The 18,485-nt window shown below is 42.2% G+C and overlaps 1 long non-coding RNA gene across 4 annotated transcripts; it reads right to left on the reverse strand.

Annotated features, from left to right (window-relative positions):
* Positions 1-217: 217 nt before the first annotated feature.
* Positions 218-18,408, reverse strand: LOC131504100 (uncharacterized). 4 transcript variants are annotated; one of them, XR_009257770.1, is made up of 5 exons: positions 17,688-18,021; positions 17,383-17,472; positions 11,505-11,638; positions 9,700-9,788; positions 218-707 (listed from the first exon to the last, which is right to left on the reverse strand). It is a non-coding gene; the product is annotated as an uncharacterized LOC131504100 (long non-coding RNA). The 4 variants fall into 4 exon arrangements; XR_009257771.1 differs by having other exon boundaries at positions 17,845-17,992; XR_009257772.1 differs by lacking the exons at positions 17,383-17,472; positions 17,688-18,021 and adding an exon at positions 18,321-18,408.
* Positions 18,409-18,485: the final 77 nt, after the last annotated feature.

The following is an 18,485-nucleotide window of genomic DNA, read 5'->3' on the forward strand; positions in this document are numbered from 1 at the left end:
TGTGAAAGTTTGAGGTCAACCAATGCAAATAGCTACCTTTAGAGAAGGAAATGCAGTGCCCCCTGTGGGTCGAATGTCATACTAGGTATTTGTCTCATTCAAGCCTTATCCTGTAAGGTGGGTCTCACCTTGACCCATCACCATCACCATCACCATTTTACAGAGGAGAAAACATGTCCTGAGAGGTTAAGTAACTTATTTAGGATCACACAGCCAATAGGTTGAACCAGAATGCAAACTCAAATCCATCATCACGACCCATACTATTTCTAAAAGAGTAGGGTCATGTGTAAAAGTGCTACAAGAGGTTTAAAATATTACATAAATACTGACCATCACATTATTACATGTGTTAACACATGAGGATTCACCGGGAGCTTTCGGCTTTGCTGCTCACGTGGATTTTCAGCTGTCGGTGAGGACAGCTCTCCTCCCTGGAGGAGACCGCAATGCTTCCTCAGTTACACTCGGGCCATTTTCCATCACAGCACTCCCCTGGTTCACAAAGGGGCTGGCAGTGGAACCGCAAGCCTCTCCCAACTGGTTCTAATGACACCACCTTGTCGTGTCCCCAAGCATCCTTTGGGGACCACCTCTAAGCCTTCAGAAGATGGGTGTCATCTGCTGAGGTGATGCCTTTTCCGGTTGGTCCGACCTGGCTTCCGAGACCAGCTTACGCGTTCATTCTTGTTCAGCCTCAAGGACACCTGGAAAGAAGAGATTTAATTATTATAAATTCTTCCTTGAATCCACTAATGTTGAGCACTGGTCCTACCTCTTCTGCCATGGCCAACATGCCGCTTTTCTGCAATCAAATCTATCACTTTTTCCAGTTTTGTTTCTTCTTTTAGGACTTCTGTTTATGGATGTTTAGACATAACTTCTGCACCCTGAGATTATATTAAAATATTTATCTTTACATTTTAATACTTCCATGTTTCTTCTTTAATATTTAAATCTTCACTCCATCTTAACTTAATTTTGGGTATAATCTGTGAGGTAAGGGAGTTAACTATTGTTTTTTCAAATTATTCTCCAATACTATTAACTAATCCTTACCCCACTGACGTTTTACGACGTTACATTGCATGTTCTTATACATACTTGTGTCAGTTTCTGTACTTTTGACAAACCTTGAGACCTACAATTTTAGCCAGTCTATATAGGAAAGGAAAAATAATAGGTATATGCAAATACATTTTTCCCAGCTGTTCCCTGGATCTGGGTAAGAAAGAGACCAAAATAGCGGGGGAAATTAAAAACAAATAGTGAATAATCAGAAGGGACTTACCAGCTCAATAAATAAAAGCTCGCAAGAATTTGCCCCGGTGTAAATGAAGTGTTACCGTTCTCCTTTAATGTAATGAAAAAGGAGTAAGCATAATCAAGATAGAGACATGCCTGTCAGAAAAATGCTTTGGCTCCGTTTAATTCCTCTCCCCACCTCACCTATTCATGAGCCAGCATATTTTATTTACTTACCCACCTTCAGGGTCAGGCCTGAGCATACTCTGAACAGAGTTCCTGCTGTGGGCAAAAATTATCCTGGGAGTCCCTGTCTCAATAGGACCTGCCCCATTTGGTAACTGCAACTATTAAAGAGATAATTCATGAAAAGCAGTTACTACATGGCCTGGCTGTATCCATTTGCTAGAACTGCCATAACAAAACACCGTAGATTGGGTGATTTAAACAACAGAAATTAAGTTTCTCACGGTTCTGAGGGCTGGAAATCCAAAATCAAAGTGTCATCAAGGTGCGTTTCTCCTGAGGCCTCTTTTCTTGGCTTGCAGATGGCACCTTCTCACTGTGTCCTTACACTGCCTTTTCTCAGTACACCTGCCTTCCTGGGGTCTCTTCCTCTTCTTTATAAGGACCCGTCATATTGGATTAGGGCCCACCCACATGACTTCATTTAATCTTAATTACTTCTTTAAAGGCCCTATCTCCAAGTACAGTCACAATCTGAAGCATACTGGGGGTCAGAACTTCAACATACGAAGTTCAACATATGAATTTTGGGGGGATACGATTCACACAGTAACACTGGCATATATGAAGGAACGAATAAAAATTAGCGATTATGAAGTACACGTGTCGGGCAAGGCAAACGAATACTGATGCAACCACAAGAGGAAACATATGAACAACTTTGCTCTTTCCTCCTTTTTGACAAAGAATAGATGTCTAATGTTCGAACAGCTGGGACACAACAGAAAGCCTTGTCCAAATAGCTACTGATTCAAACCAGGTCAGAGGATACTTGAAGACTAGAGCACAACAGCTCAGCAGGTGGACATTGCTAAGGGAAGTGAATTGGCTAATGGCCTCCCCAAACCATAGGTTACTATTTTAAATGTTACAAAAGACCATGGAGCATGAGAAGATGAAAAATAAAACCAGTGTGGGTCCAATCTTCAAAGGAGGAGAACTGAGTGATAGGGGCAGTTTGGCTGCATGTGACTAAACTAAATTGCTGAGTACTAAGCCAGCTCTGGGCTAGAGGTAGATCACAGTCTTTTCTGTCCTGGGGCTCTCAGGAGAGAAAAGAGCGTTTTCCTTTTTTCTTTCTTTCTCACTAAAATCCTCTTGCAGTCCTTGAAGATGGAAAATGTCTGTGTGTTGGGCAAAGTCATGCAAAAGGGGCACAAATACGCTTACCCCTAGTGCTATAGATTGTGAATGTAAAAGAGGGCTTACTTGGGGAAAAAACTTCCAGGCAGATCTGAAGGAGCAGGGCAAGCCTCTGTGCTCTTGGTAGAGTTGTAAGCTTAGGCAGGGCATAGCTTCACTAGACTTATCAGGACCAAGCATTTAAGTAGAGAGTAGTCACCCACCTCCCATTACAGTGAAAAGTGACCCTCCCCCCGACATCGCTCTATGTATTTGTAGAAGAAGAGTAGGTAAATATGATGCTATGGAAGCCCCCAACTGAGAAAATGGCCTTGTTAAAAAGGGGATCACCCAAAGCTCAGGACCTAGTATTAGGTCATTCTCCCTCCAAGGGCTTTCAAGGCCCTCCAGATGGGCTCTGCTCAGTCAAGGAAAAGAATATGTACCTGCCATCGTAGGGAGGGCAATCCTCGCTACCTACAAATATCACTGAACTACTGCAGGTCAGTTGAAATGGCAGCACGTAGTGTAACTGATTTTCTTTAAGAGCTCTTGCATAGGTGTGGCCACACACGAAGGGTGAGCCGGGACACTGCAGGACTCTTTTTTTGCATTAGGCCCAAATTATAATTTAAAAACCAACAAACAAAAGAGCGCCTAGGTGGCTCAGTCGGTTGAGCGTCTGACTTCGGCTCAGGTCATGATCTCACAGCTCGTGAGTCTGAGCCCTGTGTCGGGCTCTGTGCTGATGGCTCGAGCCTGGAGCCTGCTTTGGATTCTGGGTCTCCCTCTGTCTCTGCCCCTAACCCACTCGCATTCTATCTCTGTCTCTCTCAAAAATAAATAAACATTAAAACAAACAAACAAACAAGAAAACCATCTGGAGTCACATTGTGAGAAAGGGCCATGAACAAGGGATGTGCAGATTCCTTTTCGTCATTTGAAGACTACCAACAGTCTCTCATCCCCAGAATACAGACAGCCCTCTGAGTTCACTAAGTGATGAAATCTCTTCCTTTGATTTTCCACTCTGCCTCCTGCGCTCATTTGCTCCCTGGACCCTGGACGAATGGTGGTCCAAATGCTATCATTAACACTATGAAGACAGTAAAAATGTCTGAAGCATATATTGTGGAGCAGACGCAATTTACATCAAAGGAATAAGTGTCACTTTAACCAAAAGATTGCATACATTTTTGGTAGTTACCAAAAAAAAAACCAAACAAAAATCTGATGATTCTCAAATTTTTATCTCCAGCTTTCATCTCTCCCAACCCAGACACGTTCCCAACTACTGCCCAGGCGCCCCCATCTGAAGCTACCTCATTCGAAGCATATCCAAAACAAACTCAGTTTTGTGAGTTATACTATCTACTGAAGTCATCCAAGTTAGAGCTTTCAGTCATCGTTGACCCCTAGGTCCTAATTAATTGATCATCAATTTGTATCAATTATACTGCTCAAGGGCCTCTGTTTTCATACTATTACAGTTTTGATCCTTATTGTTCCTGCCTTAGTTCAGTATCTTCTCTCAAGTAAACAACTGTTCAGCCTCTGAACTAATCTTCCTGCCTCCAGTTTCATTTTCATTTCTGAGTTTTGATCAGAGAACCACCCCTGTGAAACATGGTGGATGGGAGTATAAGCCTGACCTCTCCTGAACAAAGTACTTTGCTTCAGGAGGGACAAAGCAAGAATTCATTAGGTCCAATTCACAGCAGAAAAGTGACAGAGCTGAGGAATACAGGGACAAATCTTTCCTGGTCAATGTGACTTGATGCTATGGTTTGATCCAATGATTTTGGCAGAATTCTATGCATTCTCTTGAGAGGAGATGTTCTTGATGAGAGATGGGAAGACAGAGGGAAAATGGCTACTCAACTAGTGGGTTAAATTAGCCGAGACTCTATTAGGACTCAAGATAGGTGACCCTTACCCGTTGGGATGAGCACTGGGTGTTGTACGGATACCAATTTGACAATAAATTATATTTAATTAAAAAAAAATAGGTGATCCTTAGCTTTCCTTAATTAATATGCAGAAGAACTCGGATATGTACACACTCTAAAAATCATAAAACAAATTTTAATTTATAGAGAAAAAAATCACTCCTAAATCTACCACCTGGTAATGACTACCATGTCTGTGCATACTCTTCTAGTCTTTTCCCAATATGCATACATATTTTAGATAGCTTCAATCATAGCCTTTGTCTTCGGTAAATATGTAGAATTATATATCTAAAGATGCGCTAAATTAGAAAAACAGTTGACCTGGGGCACCTGGCTGGGTCAGTCAGAAGAGTGTTACAACTCTTGATCTCAGGATTATGAGTTTGAACCCCACGTTGGGTGTAGAGATTACTAAAAATAAATAAACTTTAAAAAAGAAAAACAATCAACTCTACCTAATCTCATGCATTTCACTGGAGGACTTTTCAATCTGGAGTAAGGACATCATTCATTAGAGAATAGCTCCTAATGGTGAAGGGTGAAGTTGGAGCCTGGTTGTACCTACACAATTTTGTACAAAAGGAAGGGTGAAGAGTTTGGTAAGGTGCTACCCATTTAAAATCAATGGACTCCAGATATGGGGAACATGCCTAAAGTCTAGAAAATAAAAAAGAGAATCTCTTACCTTCATAACACATTCTTATTAGCAGCATCCTTAAAATAGAGTTAATAGTACCAGGTTCAGGGGCGCTTGGGTGGCTCAGTCGGTTAAGCGTCCGACTTCAGCTCAGGTCATGATCTCGCAGTTTGTGAGTTCGAGCCCCACGTCGGCCTCTGTGCTGACAGCTCAGAGCCTGAAGCCTGCTTCAGATTCTGTGTCTCCCTCTCTCTCTGCCCCTCCCCGACTCACACTCTGTCTCTCTCTCTCCTTCAAAAATAAATAAACATTAAAAAAAAATTTTTTTTAATAGTACCTAGTTTACAGGGCTTTTGTGAGGAATAAATGATGTGAAATTGAGTTGTAAACTATTAAAAAATGGTACAAATGTAAGGAAAAACTATTAGTATCACTCCCAATCTGTATCTCTCACTAAACTCCAAACTCCTAAAAGACAACACCCTTGCTTTGTATCTCCCCACCGAATCCCCCAGAATGCTCTAATATAGAAGCAGAAACAGAGCTCTGTTGGAGCTGAGAGAAACAATTTTTTCTGGAATTGTCAGGGACATCTTGCCAAGAGTTTTACAGGGGTAATAATAGGGACCTGGAGCTATTTTTAATATTTATAAAAGTCTAACCTGATATTATACTATTATCAGCAGTACAGCTTTATAAGCTAAATAAAACATCAATGCCTTCTTTAATTTTTCTTGTTTTCCCTTTTGTATGCAATTATACAAAACAAATGTGTATCTCATAGAAAAATTAATTGTTGCTTTATTTAATAAATACTGTGTGAGGCCCTGGGGTAACTGCCAAGGAAAAAAAGATGAATAAAAGAAGTCATAATCCTTGCCTTCACGGAACTCAGTCCAGGGAAGACAGACAAGTTTAATGTGCGAGTTGACATTATACGACAAGGGCAATCACAATAAAGGGAATATATGGAGGACTGTTAACCTAGACTTAAGTGGGGCCGGGTGGTCACGAAAGGCTTCCTGGAGGAAGTCAAACCTTGAAAGACTTCTGGGAGTTATCCAGGCAAAGGCTGTGGGTAAAGGAAGAAAAGGAGGCCAAATAATATGTCCAGGAAGAAAGGAATATATGCAAAAGACAAAAGGAGACAGAAAACACGTTACCAAGAAACTTAGTTCAACAGGGTCCCCATGTAGAATCAGGGTACCGAAGTGGGTAAAGATAGGATTTGCAGAAGGATGACATTTTACCCCACCTTTTATTTTGAAAATTTTCACACCCAGAAAACACTTGAAAAACTAGTGCAATGAATAGCCATATACTGCCGCCCAGCTACTCCAGGGAGTGGTGGAGGGGGTCAGCGGGGAGAGGGAGAGAGAGAATGAACGCGTGAATCAACCAATCAGTAATAATCTGGCAGGGGCGCCTAGCTGACTCAGTTGGTCGAGTGTCCAACTCTTGATTTCAGCTCAGATCATGATCCCAGGGTTGTGAGATCGAGCCCCACATCGGGCTCTGTGCTGAGTGTGGAGCCTGCTTAGGATTCTCTCTCTCTCCCTCTGCCCCTCTCCCCTGCTTGTGTGCTCTCTCTCTCTCTCTCTCTAAAAATTAAAAAATTAAAAAATTAATAATCTGGCAAAATGTTAATAACTGGTGATCAATTGGGATTTCTAACACTCTTCAGATGCTCCTTCTCCTCCAATCTGTAAATAGAAATCTTTCTAGATCTTTCCTCCAGTTTTTCCTCCCCTCCCTACTTGAGAAACTTTTAAGATTAACTGGTCATAAAAACACTCTGCTGTAATGTGCAGGTAATGGGAATATTTAGCCCAGATAAACCCGTGTCTCTCAACACATCTTTCATAACTAAGCCCCTAAGGAAAAATTTCAGACTTTTTTTTTTCTAATTGTCTCCTCAGGAAACTTTAATACACAGATAAGCTGTAATTTGGCTTTGTAATGTGCGTATATGTGTATTATATATACATATACATTATATATATTATGTATATATAGTACATATGTTTTATACTTTAAAAAAGATTTTTTCATACCCCGAGAACCAATTTTTGCCTTCTTGTGGGCAATATCACTCCCAATGAGAATGCATGGATGAACAGATCTAATACAAAGAGGAATAAATCAGATTATGATAGAATGAATTCCTATTCCAATTAGTTTCTAGAAACAATATTAATGTATTAGCTTCTTCTCTAAATGTAAAGTAAGATAAATTCAAAGATTTTTTTTTTTAATTTTTTTTTCAACGCTTTTTATTTATTTTTGGTACAGAGAGAGACAGAGCATGAATGGGGGAGGGGCAGAGAGAGAGGGACACACAGAATCGGAAACAGGCTCCAGGCTCCGAGCCATCAGCCCAGAGCCTGACGCGGGGCTCGAACTCACGGACCGCGAGATCGTGACCTGGCTGAAGTCGGACGCTTAACCGACTGCGCCACCCAGGCGCCCCAATTCAAAGATTTTTTAACCAAAAAAAGTTCATTCCTAAGTCTTTGGGTCACATCTTCCATGAAAAATTTTTTATTATAAGCCACTTGGCCACCATAATTAACACCATAATTAACATGCTCCAGAGAACCCAACAGAGTGAAAAAGGACCTAATTCATCAGTTGTCACCTGGTCCTGACAAAATGAATTAAATAACGTAAGTCTCTTTTGGGAAAGGTAGGGGGAGAACCATAGTAATCCCAAGTAGTTTGGGGGCAACGTAGAGGGACCGACCCAAAGTACAGAAGTCCTAGAGATGGAGAATGCTCTTTGTAAGGGCAGCAAAATTTAGGCAGGCGTTGGAATGAGAAGATTTTATTGAAGACAAACTATCAACGACACCGTCTTACCAAGGTCTAGAGCAGTGCTGTTCAGCACACATTTACCGTAAGCAGTCTATGCAATTTTATTCTGGAAGCCACATTACGAAAGTAAAAAGGAACAAGTGAAAATAAGCTTAATAATAGATCTTATGTACTAGAGTTCTATGAAAAGATTACCACTTTCATATATTGCAACAGTGGCCAGTGCAAAAGAAATAATAATAATAAGCTATCAAGTCATGAAAAGATGCGAAGGAATCTGAAATGTCTGTTACTAGGTGAAAGAAGCCACTCTGAAAAGGCTACATGCTGTATGACTCCAGCGATACGTCATCGGGCAAAGGACAAGCCACAGACAGTAAAAGGATGAGGGCTTTGCCAGGAGTGTGAGGAGAGGAAGAGGTGAATACGCGAAGCACTGGGGATTTTTAGGGCAGTGAGATTACTCTGTGTGATACTGTAATGGTGGATACATGACGTCATACGTTTGTCAAAACCTACTGAATGCACAACACCAAGAGTGAACCTTAATGAAAACTGTGCACTCTGGTGATAATGATGTATCAATATTGGTTCAATTACAACAAAGGTAATTCCTTAGTGCAGGATGCTGATGGTAGGGAGGCTGTGCGTGAGAGGAGAGGGGACCTATAACGACTCTCTGTGCTTTCTGCTCAATTTTGCTGGGAACCTAAAACTACTCCAAAAAATAAAGCGTCTATTTTAAAATATACGTGTATTTATAGTATAGGCCATTTCAACATGCAATCCATATAAAACGTTACATTTGAGATATTTGACATTCCTTTTTTCATTATAAATCTTTTCAAACCGGCATGTTTGTACACTTAGACCATTTCTAATTTGTATTAAGCACATGTCAAGTGCTCAAAAGCCACATGTGGGACAGCGCAAGTCTAGACAGCAGCGGCACCAAGCCACGCCGGATACGTACATGAGGAAAATGTTTTTGCTGTGCAATCAAGCTTCTGAGTCTTCTTTCCACCCAGGTCACTGCCTCTCAGCTCTTGTCATATAGATATTTAGGAACAGCCTCCCCAAGGACCCCCTCCCCAGTCCAACCCCCCAGAGAGCATCACTCCAAAGATTTTCCTGTTGGGACTCTGTCTAAAAGAGAGGCGTGAACACTGAAGAATATAAGGGACCTATCACACCAGAGTTTCCTGAAAACACCATGAACTCCTCATTAATAAAAGGACAAAAAGCTTTCAGGTCCTGCACACTGTGCAAAAAAAGTGAAGAATTTATTAAAAGGCAGTGCAGACTGGAATGCTACCTAGAAAATAGGTACTTAAGAAAAAAATAGTTGCTGTCAATATAGAAATAAATAACTGGGCTTTGCCTCAGTTGGTGGAGATTATATAGATTTCTGGACCAGGAACCAGGAACATTATTTATATATATTTCCTAGCAACATTCCTGGAACTAATGTATAGGCTTCTCTCTAAGCCATGATATATTATAATCTACTCATGTTCTAAATGCTATTACCAAGATGTGGGTGCACCTCAGCTCAGAAAAGTTAGCAGTCATTTGAATTAGAAAAGGCACCACATTAAATCATAATCTGCCCTTTTATATTCATCATTTTCAGGTTCTATCACTCAGAGAAGCGAGAAGGAAAAAAGACATTTATTTGCTTACCATTTTGAACAGCTCTTCCGAAGGAAGGGAAAAGAAAAAAACAGAAAGTGGCCTGACTATCACAAAAAAATATGCAGTCCCACAGAATCCTGAAAAGAAAAGAGCATGATATAACACAGGCTGTACACATATAAGTTTTATTTATAGTCACAAAAACCATTTTTAAATGCCTAGCTCCCATCCGAGTCCTCTTTGAAATGAAGGAGAGGATTTAAATTAGTATTTAACCATATATGGTATTTTTCTTTTTTTTTTAATTTATTTTTTTTCATATATGGTATTTTTCAAATTAAGAATTCTACATGAAAAGTCAAAATATTTTCCATATTTATAAGTAAACCTTTCCAAATAAGTATATTAATATAATCTTAACATAATTTAATAAAATGACATGATATCTTGGACTTGATTTAGAATACCCCAACAAATAAAAATAATAATAAAAGTAACAGTGGCAGAAATATATGAAATAAAAATGAGAGAATGCTATGAACTGGTGACACCGAATGATAGATTCTTGGAGGTTTGTTATACTCTCTCCACTATGTATAGCTCATATCTAAGGTTTTCCAAATAAAAAGGTTCAAAATTGTGGGTGGTAAGTTTTAAAATATATGGGTATCTTTAACAAAAGAAATTGTTAACTGGTTATTTCTGACTCAGGGCCTGGCACATGAGATTTACTATTTACTTACACCCTTTTAAACTGTTCACATGTTTTGATCAAACATTATTTTCTCACTAAAAAAAATCTACACACACACACACACACACACACTCTAGTGTTTTGGTAAGGGTAGAACACTTAACACTTCCTGAGGATACTGGTTATGCATTTAGCTCTGTACCTGATTAGTTGTGGGTCCTTAATCAAGTTACTTCTGAGCCTTATTAAATAAGGATAACATTTAAATGAAAAAAATACATTTGAAAATACCCAACACAGTGTCTGGCACAATATAGGTATTCACACAGTGTTGATTTAAATGACATTTAATACTTGGGGACAACTAGATTTACTATGGAGACAGGCCCACTCCTAACATGTGGGGGGCCAGGAGCAAAAGGAGAAAAAGACGCATTAGCCCATATTGTTTTTCTCTTTCCACCCCATGGAGGACATCCCAACAAACTCCATCAAGCTCCACCACCCCCAGCAGCTGCCCTTTGACCACTCCTGAGGCCAAGGTGAAAGGGGTAGAGTGGGATAATGTATTCTTAGTATTCCCTGTCCCCTGGGTAGGGATGCGACTGCAGAGGAGCCTGAGTAGTTCCTTTCAAAGCAAAGAGCTCAGGGTAGGGGACCCAGGTGCCTGAACTAAAAGCTGTACCGATTTGGGGCACCTGGGTGGCTCTGCTGGTTAAGTGTCTGACTCTTAATTTTGGCTCAGGTTATGATCTCATAGTTCGTGAGATCAAGCCTGCGTCAGGCTCCGCACTGACAACGTGGAGCCAGCTTGGGATTCTCTCCCAGTCTCTCTCTCTCTGCCACTCTCCTGCTCATGCTCTCTGAATGAATGAATGAAGGAATGAATGAATAAATAAATAAGCTGTACTGAATAGAGACCAGCTGTTATACTGAACAACTCAACAGAGTAAGAATCAGAAGACATGGATTCATGTCCCAGTTCTCCAGTAATTTCATGTGACCTCAGGCCATGTCTTTACCTAGCTGTGCCTCAATTTTCTCATATATCCATCTAATAAATATTTATTGGGCTCCAGTTACGGGCTAGACATGCATCTAGATACTGTGAATACACAGAGAACACCACAGACAATAGCCTTTATCTTCAGAGACTTACCATTCTGATAGGGAACAAGCCATGAAGATATCTGGGGCGAATGTAGTCCAGACAAAGGGTCTCTTCTACATCAAAAGTTTCGTGATTAATCTGGCAAGTTGACATGTTCATTAAATACAAATAACAAAGGAATCCTAAGGGGAAAAAATAGCATATGTTAAATTATAATGCAATATTATAAAGAGTGCAAAACATGCCTTTTATTTTTTCTTCTTTTTCATTAATTTTTTTGAGTGTAGTTGACACGCAATGTTACCTTTCAGGTATACGACACAGTCATTCGGCAAGTCTAACCATGATGCTATCCTCACCACAAGTGTCGCTACCAGCTGTCACCATACAACGCTATTACAGTATCATTGAATATATTCCTTATGCTGTGCCGTTGATTCCTGCGACCCCTTCATTCCAAGACTGGAAGCCTGTATCTCCCACTGCCCTTTATTCATTTTGCCCTTCCCCCCTTCCCTCCCTTCTGGCACCCACCAGTTCGTTCTCTGTGCATACAGGTGTGTTTTTTTTTTTGTCTGTTTACTCACTTAAAACATGCCTTTTAGTATCTGTTCTCTAAGAACATTCACAACTACTGCTCTAATTTTAATCACAAGAATTATCACCATCCGCAGTACAAAATCCAATCTCAAAATGTGCCATTTTCTTTGTATTATTACCCAATTTATTTATGTATATTTTATGTGGAAGATGAATTTATATAAAAGATAATCTAATCACAAAGTGTTTATCCACATTAATTTTTTAGTAAATATGTTCATCTATCAGGGGCTTCATAAAATATTTATTTCAAAAAAGGTTAATAATGAGCTTTATTATTTCATAAACACAGAAAAAGGAATTCACAGAAAATGAATAAAATGAATAAAGTGTGTAATCAAGTACAATCTAAGAATAGCTTATATTTATGCCAAACCAATTAAGATTGGGTGCAGCTTCCTGACTATATCCACTATGGGGTGTTTGGGGTCAGGGCAGAGCATTTGGTCAGGCAGCTAGGAGTCAAGTGAGATGTTAAAGAAGACTGTGGAGAATTTTTTCTGAAACGGTGGGTAATAAGTAACAACGGATCTTATGAGTCATTTAGCTCCAGTCTGACCTGAAAGTAGTTACACAAGCAGAGCTCCAAAGCTCAGATCATTCTAGGCCTTTCATCCCACACCTTCTCAAGAGTGAAGAGCTGCCCAGTTAACATAAAATCTCAGCTATAAGGAACTATTTATACTTACTAGATCTCACAATTAGAAACATCTTGGGGCACCTTGGTGGCTCAGTCTGTTGAGTGTCCAACTTTTGGCTCAGGCCATAATCTCACAGTTCGTGAGTTCAAGCCCCGCATCTGGCTCTGTGCCAAATTATCTGTCTCCCTCTCCCTCTGGACCACCTCTCTTCGCGTGCGTGGGCACTCTTTCTCAAAGATAAACATTAAAAAAAAAAAAAAAAAAAAAAGAAACATCTCAAGGCACGGCGAATTTCTAGATAAAATGCAAAGCAGCCATAATGCAATGGGACCAAGTTTTCTCTTACCCATCTCAGTTCAAAATAAGCAAAATAGAAGTGTGTGCTAAGCTTTGGAAGTAGGAGAGCATTTTATTGCAGCTACTTCCACTAGATGGCACTAAAGACTCTTTTAGGAATCAGGCTCTTTTAGGGGGAAAAAAAAATCAGGGTGAGGCAGTAGGAGAAATGAGGTTGACTAGGCCGAGGTTGCAGAGGGAAAGGTAGAGTTAAGGGAAGCCCCTCCTAGAAGACAGCTTCCATGAAAGCAGGGATTTTTGCTCTACACAATGATGTATCTTGGCACACAGTCAAAAGTCCCTGCCCTCATTACCGTTCTAGTGGGGAGCAAGCCACAAAGACATTTGGGGAAAACATACTCCAGGTGCTCAAAGAATATCTGATGAAGAAATGAAGGTCCTGAATAGCCACTGAAGATCATGACCAAATTAGGGTTTCAGAAAGATTTTTGACAGGGTCATAGGGAATGGACTGGAACCAGGGACACTAATTAGTAATCCAAAGAAAGCCTGGTAAGGACTTGAACTAAAAAGCAGGAATAATAGGCATAGAAGGGAAGGAGTAAATTCAGAGATATGATGTGGGCAATAATGGTAACAGTAAAAAAAAAAAAAAAAAAAAAAAAAAAGGAGCCCCCATATAAAACATGGGCTAGTGGTCTATAAACGCCACCTCCAAATCTCACAACCATCAGGGAGGATGAAGTTTTTGTTTTTGTTTTTGTTTTCAACGTTTTTTTATTTTTTTTTTTTTATTTTTGGGACAGAGAGAGACAGAGCATGAACGGGGGAGGGGCAGAGAGAGAGGGAGACACAGAATCAGAAACAGGCTCCAGGCTCCGAGCCATCAGCCCAGAGCCTGACGCGGGGCTCGAACTCACGGACCGCGAGATCGTGACCTGGCTGAAGTCGGACGCTTAACCGACGGCGCCACCCAGGCGCCCGTTTTTGTTTTTAAATAGGGCTGAGGACCCTGGGGAATACCAGTGTTTTAAGAGCCCGGTGGAAGAAGTAGTGTGCTGCAGGAAGAAAGAGAAGGATTGGTTAGAGAGGCAGGAAGTGGAAGGAAAATCGAGAACAGTGTTGTAGCAACCAAGGGAGGAGAAAGAGAAAGTTTCAAGAAATGAGGCAGCGTTGAAAGCAGGGGCACCTGGCTCAGCTGGTACAGCATGTGGCTCTCCAAGTCTTGAGCTCCAGCCCCACGATGGGTGTCTCCCTCTCTCTCTCCGGGAGGGAGCTTACTTTAAAAACAAACAAAAATGATAGCAAATTCCGTTCGATCATAACTGAAAAGTATTCACTGGATTTAACAAGTTGGAAGTTACCAGGGACTCTGGCAAAAGCAATTTTCAGAGGAATGGTGACAGCAAAAGCCAGATCCTAGTGTTTAGGAGTAAAATGCAAGAATTAGAGAAGCAAGTGTAGACTCTTCTTTTTAAGAGGCCACGGGAAATCAGGAGCTAGAGAGGAGCATAGGGTAGGAGATTTAAGCATGAGTAGGAGTTGAAAGAAAAGTCCACCAGAAAGGAACGGACGAAGACAGAGGAGAGAGAACAGGCAGATGAGTCTGGCCTCAGAGCACAGATCCTAGGAGAAAGGATTCTCTTTCCCTTGAAGGAAGGAAAAAGGATGGGGAGTGAGAAAGAAGTTTAACGGTGAAAGGTAAGTCCGGCATAGCTCTCTGGTTCACCTTCTATGTATATTCACTCAGTCTCTGCTGGTACTAATCGATCAAAATGTCCAAGCAAGCCCTGATTTCTTGATGGGTCACCCTGCTTTTCCATGCTTCCTGCCTTTGGTACTTTCCCTGTCCTGGGCTACGAGAGTGGGCTGAAATTCTTTAGACACCCCGATGGACCTGATCACTTTCATCAGTCCTATTCCTCTGACCCTGTGACTTCTGTCCTTCCCTGTAACTATTTGCTGCCTAGGGTCCTCAGAAAAGATGAAGCAGTCTGTTAGCATGGAATAAAACACTGAGCTGATTCTGGGAAAGGAGAATCCTTAACTAATCCTCGCCTGTGATCTCACGCCATATCACCTCTGGTCTGCACTAGCCACAAAACTCTTGGTTGCCTGTAGTCCTGTTTATCCTCCTTAATTGGACATCATCATTTCCTGCCTCGCCAATAACAAGTCCTTATTACATGTCTACTGATTAGGCACTAGGTTGGTTCCCAAGGGTTCTCATCTTAATAGAGACACAGTGTATTTGTGCGTGTGTGTGGTGCATACATATATCCATGCACCCACACATACATACATAATAAAAACACTTAATACTACCATGTGACACAAAATGAAAAGAGGAAAGTAGAGGAAAAGAGCCACTGGAGCTCAAATTTGGGGCTCTGAAGCAACAGGGAATTTCGAGGCAGTAGTGTAAAGCAGGCCTGACATCAAAGGACGGGGAGGTTTAAATAGTAAAGGTGGAAGAATTCTGCAGACAAAACTGGCAAAGGCCAAGAAGCGTGTTTGACCATGTTTAGGGGGGTAACTAAAAGGCCAGGTTTATCGATGTATTAGGGAATCCAGATTTTATCCTATGGCAATAGGGAGCTAGTGCAACTTTTAGAATGAAGACTGACTTGTTCCATGTTTTCACCTGTTTTTAGAATTAATTTGGGAAAAATCATAGGGTTGGTTGAAAAAAAATGGAGGGCAGGGATAATTCAGAGACTACTGTAATATCTGAGGTGAGGGCTTAATACTACAGGTAAGGGTCCTGTATCATCCTAAAATTCTATGCAGTATGATGTTGGCAGTGGGCATGGAAAGAAATTGGTACCTGCCTGGACATGGAAAAAGAGAAAGGAAGCCAGGAACACTATAAGGTTTCAAGCTGGAGAGAAGGGGGAATAATGATATCCTTGAGAGAATAAAATAGGAAAGTTCAGAGAGCACAGTTTAGTGAGCAAAGAAGTTCAATGAAGTTTAAGGTATGTGGGGTTTAGGAAGATGGGGACACAATGAGTGCAGGTTTAGAACAGCTGTGACCAAAGCTCAGGGGAGAAAGTGTGGATGTGGGAATCATCTACGTAACATGACAAATAGAGAAAAAAAGGTAGGGTATAAAGAGGACGAAGGGAAACCAGGGAAGGAGAGTGTGAGAAACAGCCCAAGAGATTAGGCCAGAAGAGTAGAGGATTTAGAAAAAGAAAGCAAGTTTTAAGGATGAGGAAGTACATAACAATGGTAAGTACTAAAGAGGCTGTATATTGGGGAAAGTATATTGGCGAAAAGTGACTTGGTCACTTGTAATCTACAAGTGAAAAGTTTCAACAGAAGAGAGGAGTTGGGGCGCCTGGGTGGTTGTCGGTTAGGCTTCCGACTTCAGCTCGGGTCATGATCTCGCGGTTCATGGGTTTGAGCCCCACATCGGGCTCTGTGCTGACAGCTCAGAGCCTGGAGCCTGTTTCAGATTCTCTTTCTCCCTCTCTGTCTCTGCCCCTCCTCCGCTGGTGCTCTCTCTCAAAAATAAATAAACATGAAAAAAAAATTTTTTATAGTTTATTTGAGGGAGGAAAAAAATGGGTGGTGATGAACACAGAAAGCAGGACAATTCTTTTGAGGAATATAGTGATGAGAGTCACAAAAGTCAGCTAAATTGAAAGTCAGCTGAGTCGAGGGGGGATGTGCATCCCCCTTTAGGACTTGATCACAACTCTTGGCAGAAAGAACATGCTAGTAAAGGAGTGACTGAAAATGTAGGAGCAGCAAAGTTTTGAAGAGCCAGGAGAGGTTGGAGTAAAAGAGCAAAGGTCTTGAGGAAGAGAAGAAAGGCAGTCAGGATGGGTGTGAGAGGAGGTGCGACAAACCATAGATTTTTAAGCAGAAAGTGAGTGAGTTTTCCAGATAGTCTTGCTTTTCTCACCCCATTCAAGTTACCTGCTGAGTACATAAGGTATTAGATGCTAGAAAGGAGAGTCTGGGTCAGAAGGAGGAGGAGGAGAAGCTGAAGAAATCCAGGTAAAGACTATTTTTTAAGACCTTCATGGTCATACTCATTTTTAGAAATCACAAATCATTTTTATGTAACAGTGGCATTGGACTCATTGCCATGCTGTATTTTGGAAATGGCCAAACATTTCCATTTTTAAAAGCGTTTATAGTTTTCATACTCTAAAGTCAAGTGTTATTTTGTTTTGGGTTTCAGATTCCGTATTTTTGTAAGCTTAGGCTCCAGGCTAAGTGTGCCTCTAGCATGAACTCAATGAAACAGCTGCCCATTGGGTCCAAATCAACTAGGGAAGGTCAGGAACAAAACCAGCAGTGAGAGAACCAGGCATACTGGACAAGCTTGAGGGACTGGAAATAGAACAGTGGAGGGGAAGGAGCTAGAGGGTTACCATTTCTGGAAATTGTGGAGATACAGGTCCCAGATCTCGGGTGTGGCAAAGCCCCCACAGGGCCGAATAAGGAGACTCCTGGTGAGGATACTTGAAGAAGGAGACAAAGAAATTGCCAAGGCTGCCTGTCGCGTTCATCTTCCCAATTATTTTGTGAGCCCACAAAGGGTTCCCTCCCTCTTGGCCAGGAGCCACTCTCCCATTGTGACCAGTCACGGCCCCCCTTGGACTGACTGATCAAAACAGCCGGACAAACTTGCTCCGTTTCTGGTGTACGGAACTGTAGGCTTCTGGGTGACAAATACCTAACCCCTCTGGCCTTCCGCGCCCCTGGCCCCGACGGGTCACACAACGGCTTCTTCACCCCAGGGAACCACGAAGCCAGCCCTCGGTTCAACGGTCTCCCAGACGGGTCCCCAGAACCTCGGGGCCCTGAGCCCCGGGAAACGAAGCTCTTGTAACCTGCATGCTGAGCCTGGGGGATTCCTGGACTAAAATAAGCTAAGGAGGCCCAGGCGGGAACTCGTGGGCTCAGGCCGGCCGAGCAGAAACGTCCTTCATAGCGTCCGAAGCCTCTGGGACGAGGACCCCTCGTCCTACAACTCCCAGCAAGCTGTGCGCTGAGCAACTGACAGCGCCACCCGCCAATGGAAGGGCCCGGTCTGGGTCCGTGGGCCCAATCCAAGGGCGCAAAGGAGGCCGTCCCCGTGGCAGACCAGCGGGGCTTTTTAAGTGGTGCTCTGGCCTCTCTGGTCGCCACAGCGATAGAGGGATCGTCCCCGTAAAAGGGTGACGCTGCTTATACTATGCCGCTCACTTCCAGCCTCGCTCTTTTCCTCCCCTCCGCCCTAGCCCTCCTGCCGCCGGGCCCCCGGCACTTAGAAAGATCCCTCCCCTCCCCGTCGGAGTGGCCCGGCGAAGATGTGGAATTTCCAAACCTTATTGGATGGTGGTGGTGTCACTCTGGGGGGAGGCGGGACCCCCAGCGGCGAAGGCCGCCCCTCTCGGACGGTGATTGGACTCGCCTGAGTAGACCGGGCTGGGATTGGTGCGAGGTGGGGCCAGAGCCATCGGGCACCTTGAGCCGAGGTGTCGGGGAGGTG

Source organism: Neofelis nebulosa, chromosome 2 (assembly GCF_028018385.1).
Source record: "Neofelis nebulosa isolate mNeoNeb1 chromosome 2, mNeoNeb1.pri, whole genome shotgun sequence".
Lineage (NCBI taxonomy): Eukaryota > Metazoa > Chordata > Mammalia > Carnivora > Felidae > Neofelis > Neofelis nebulosa.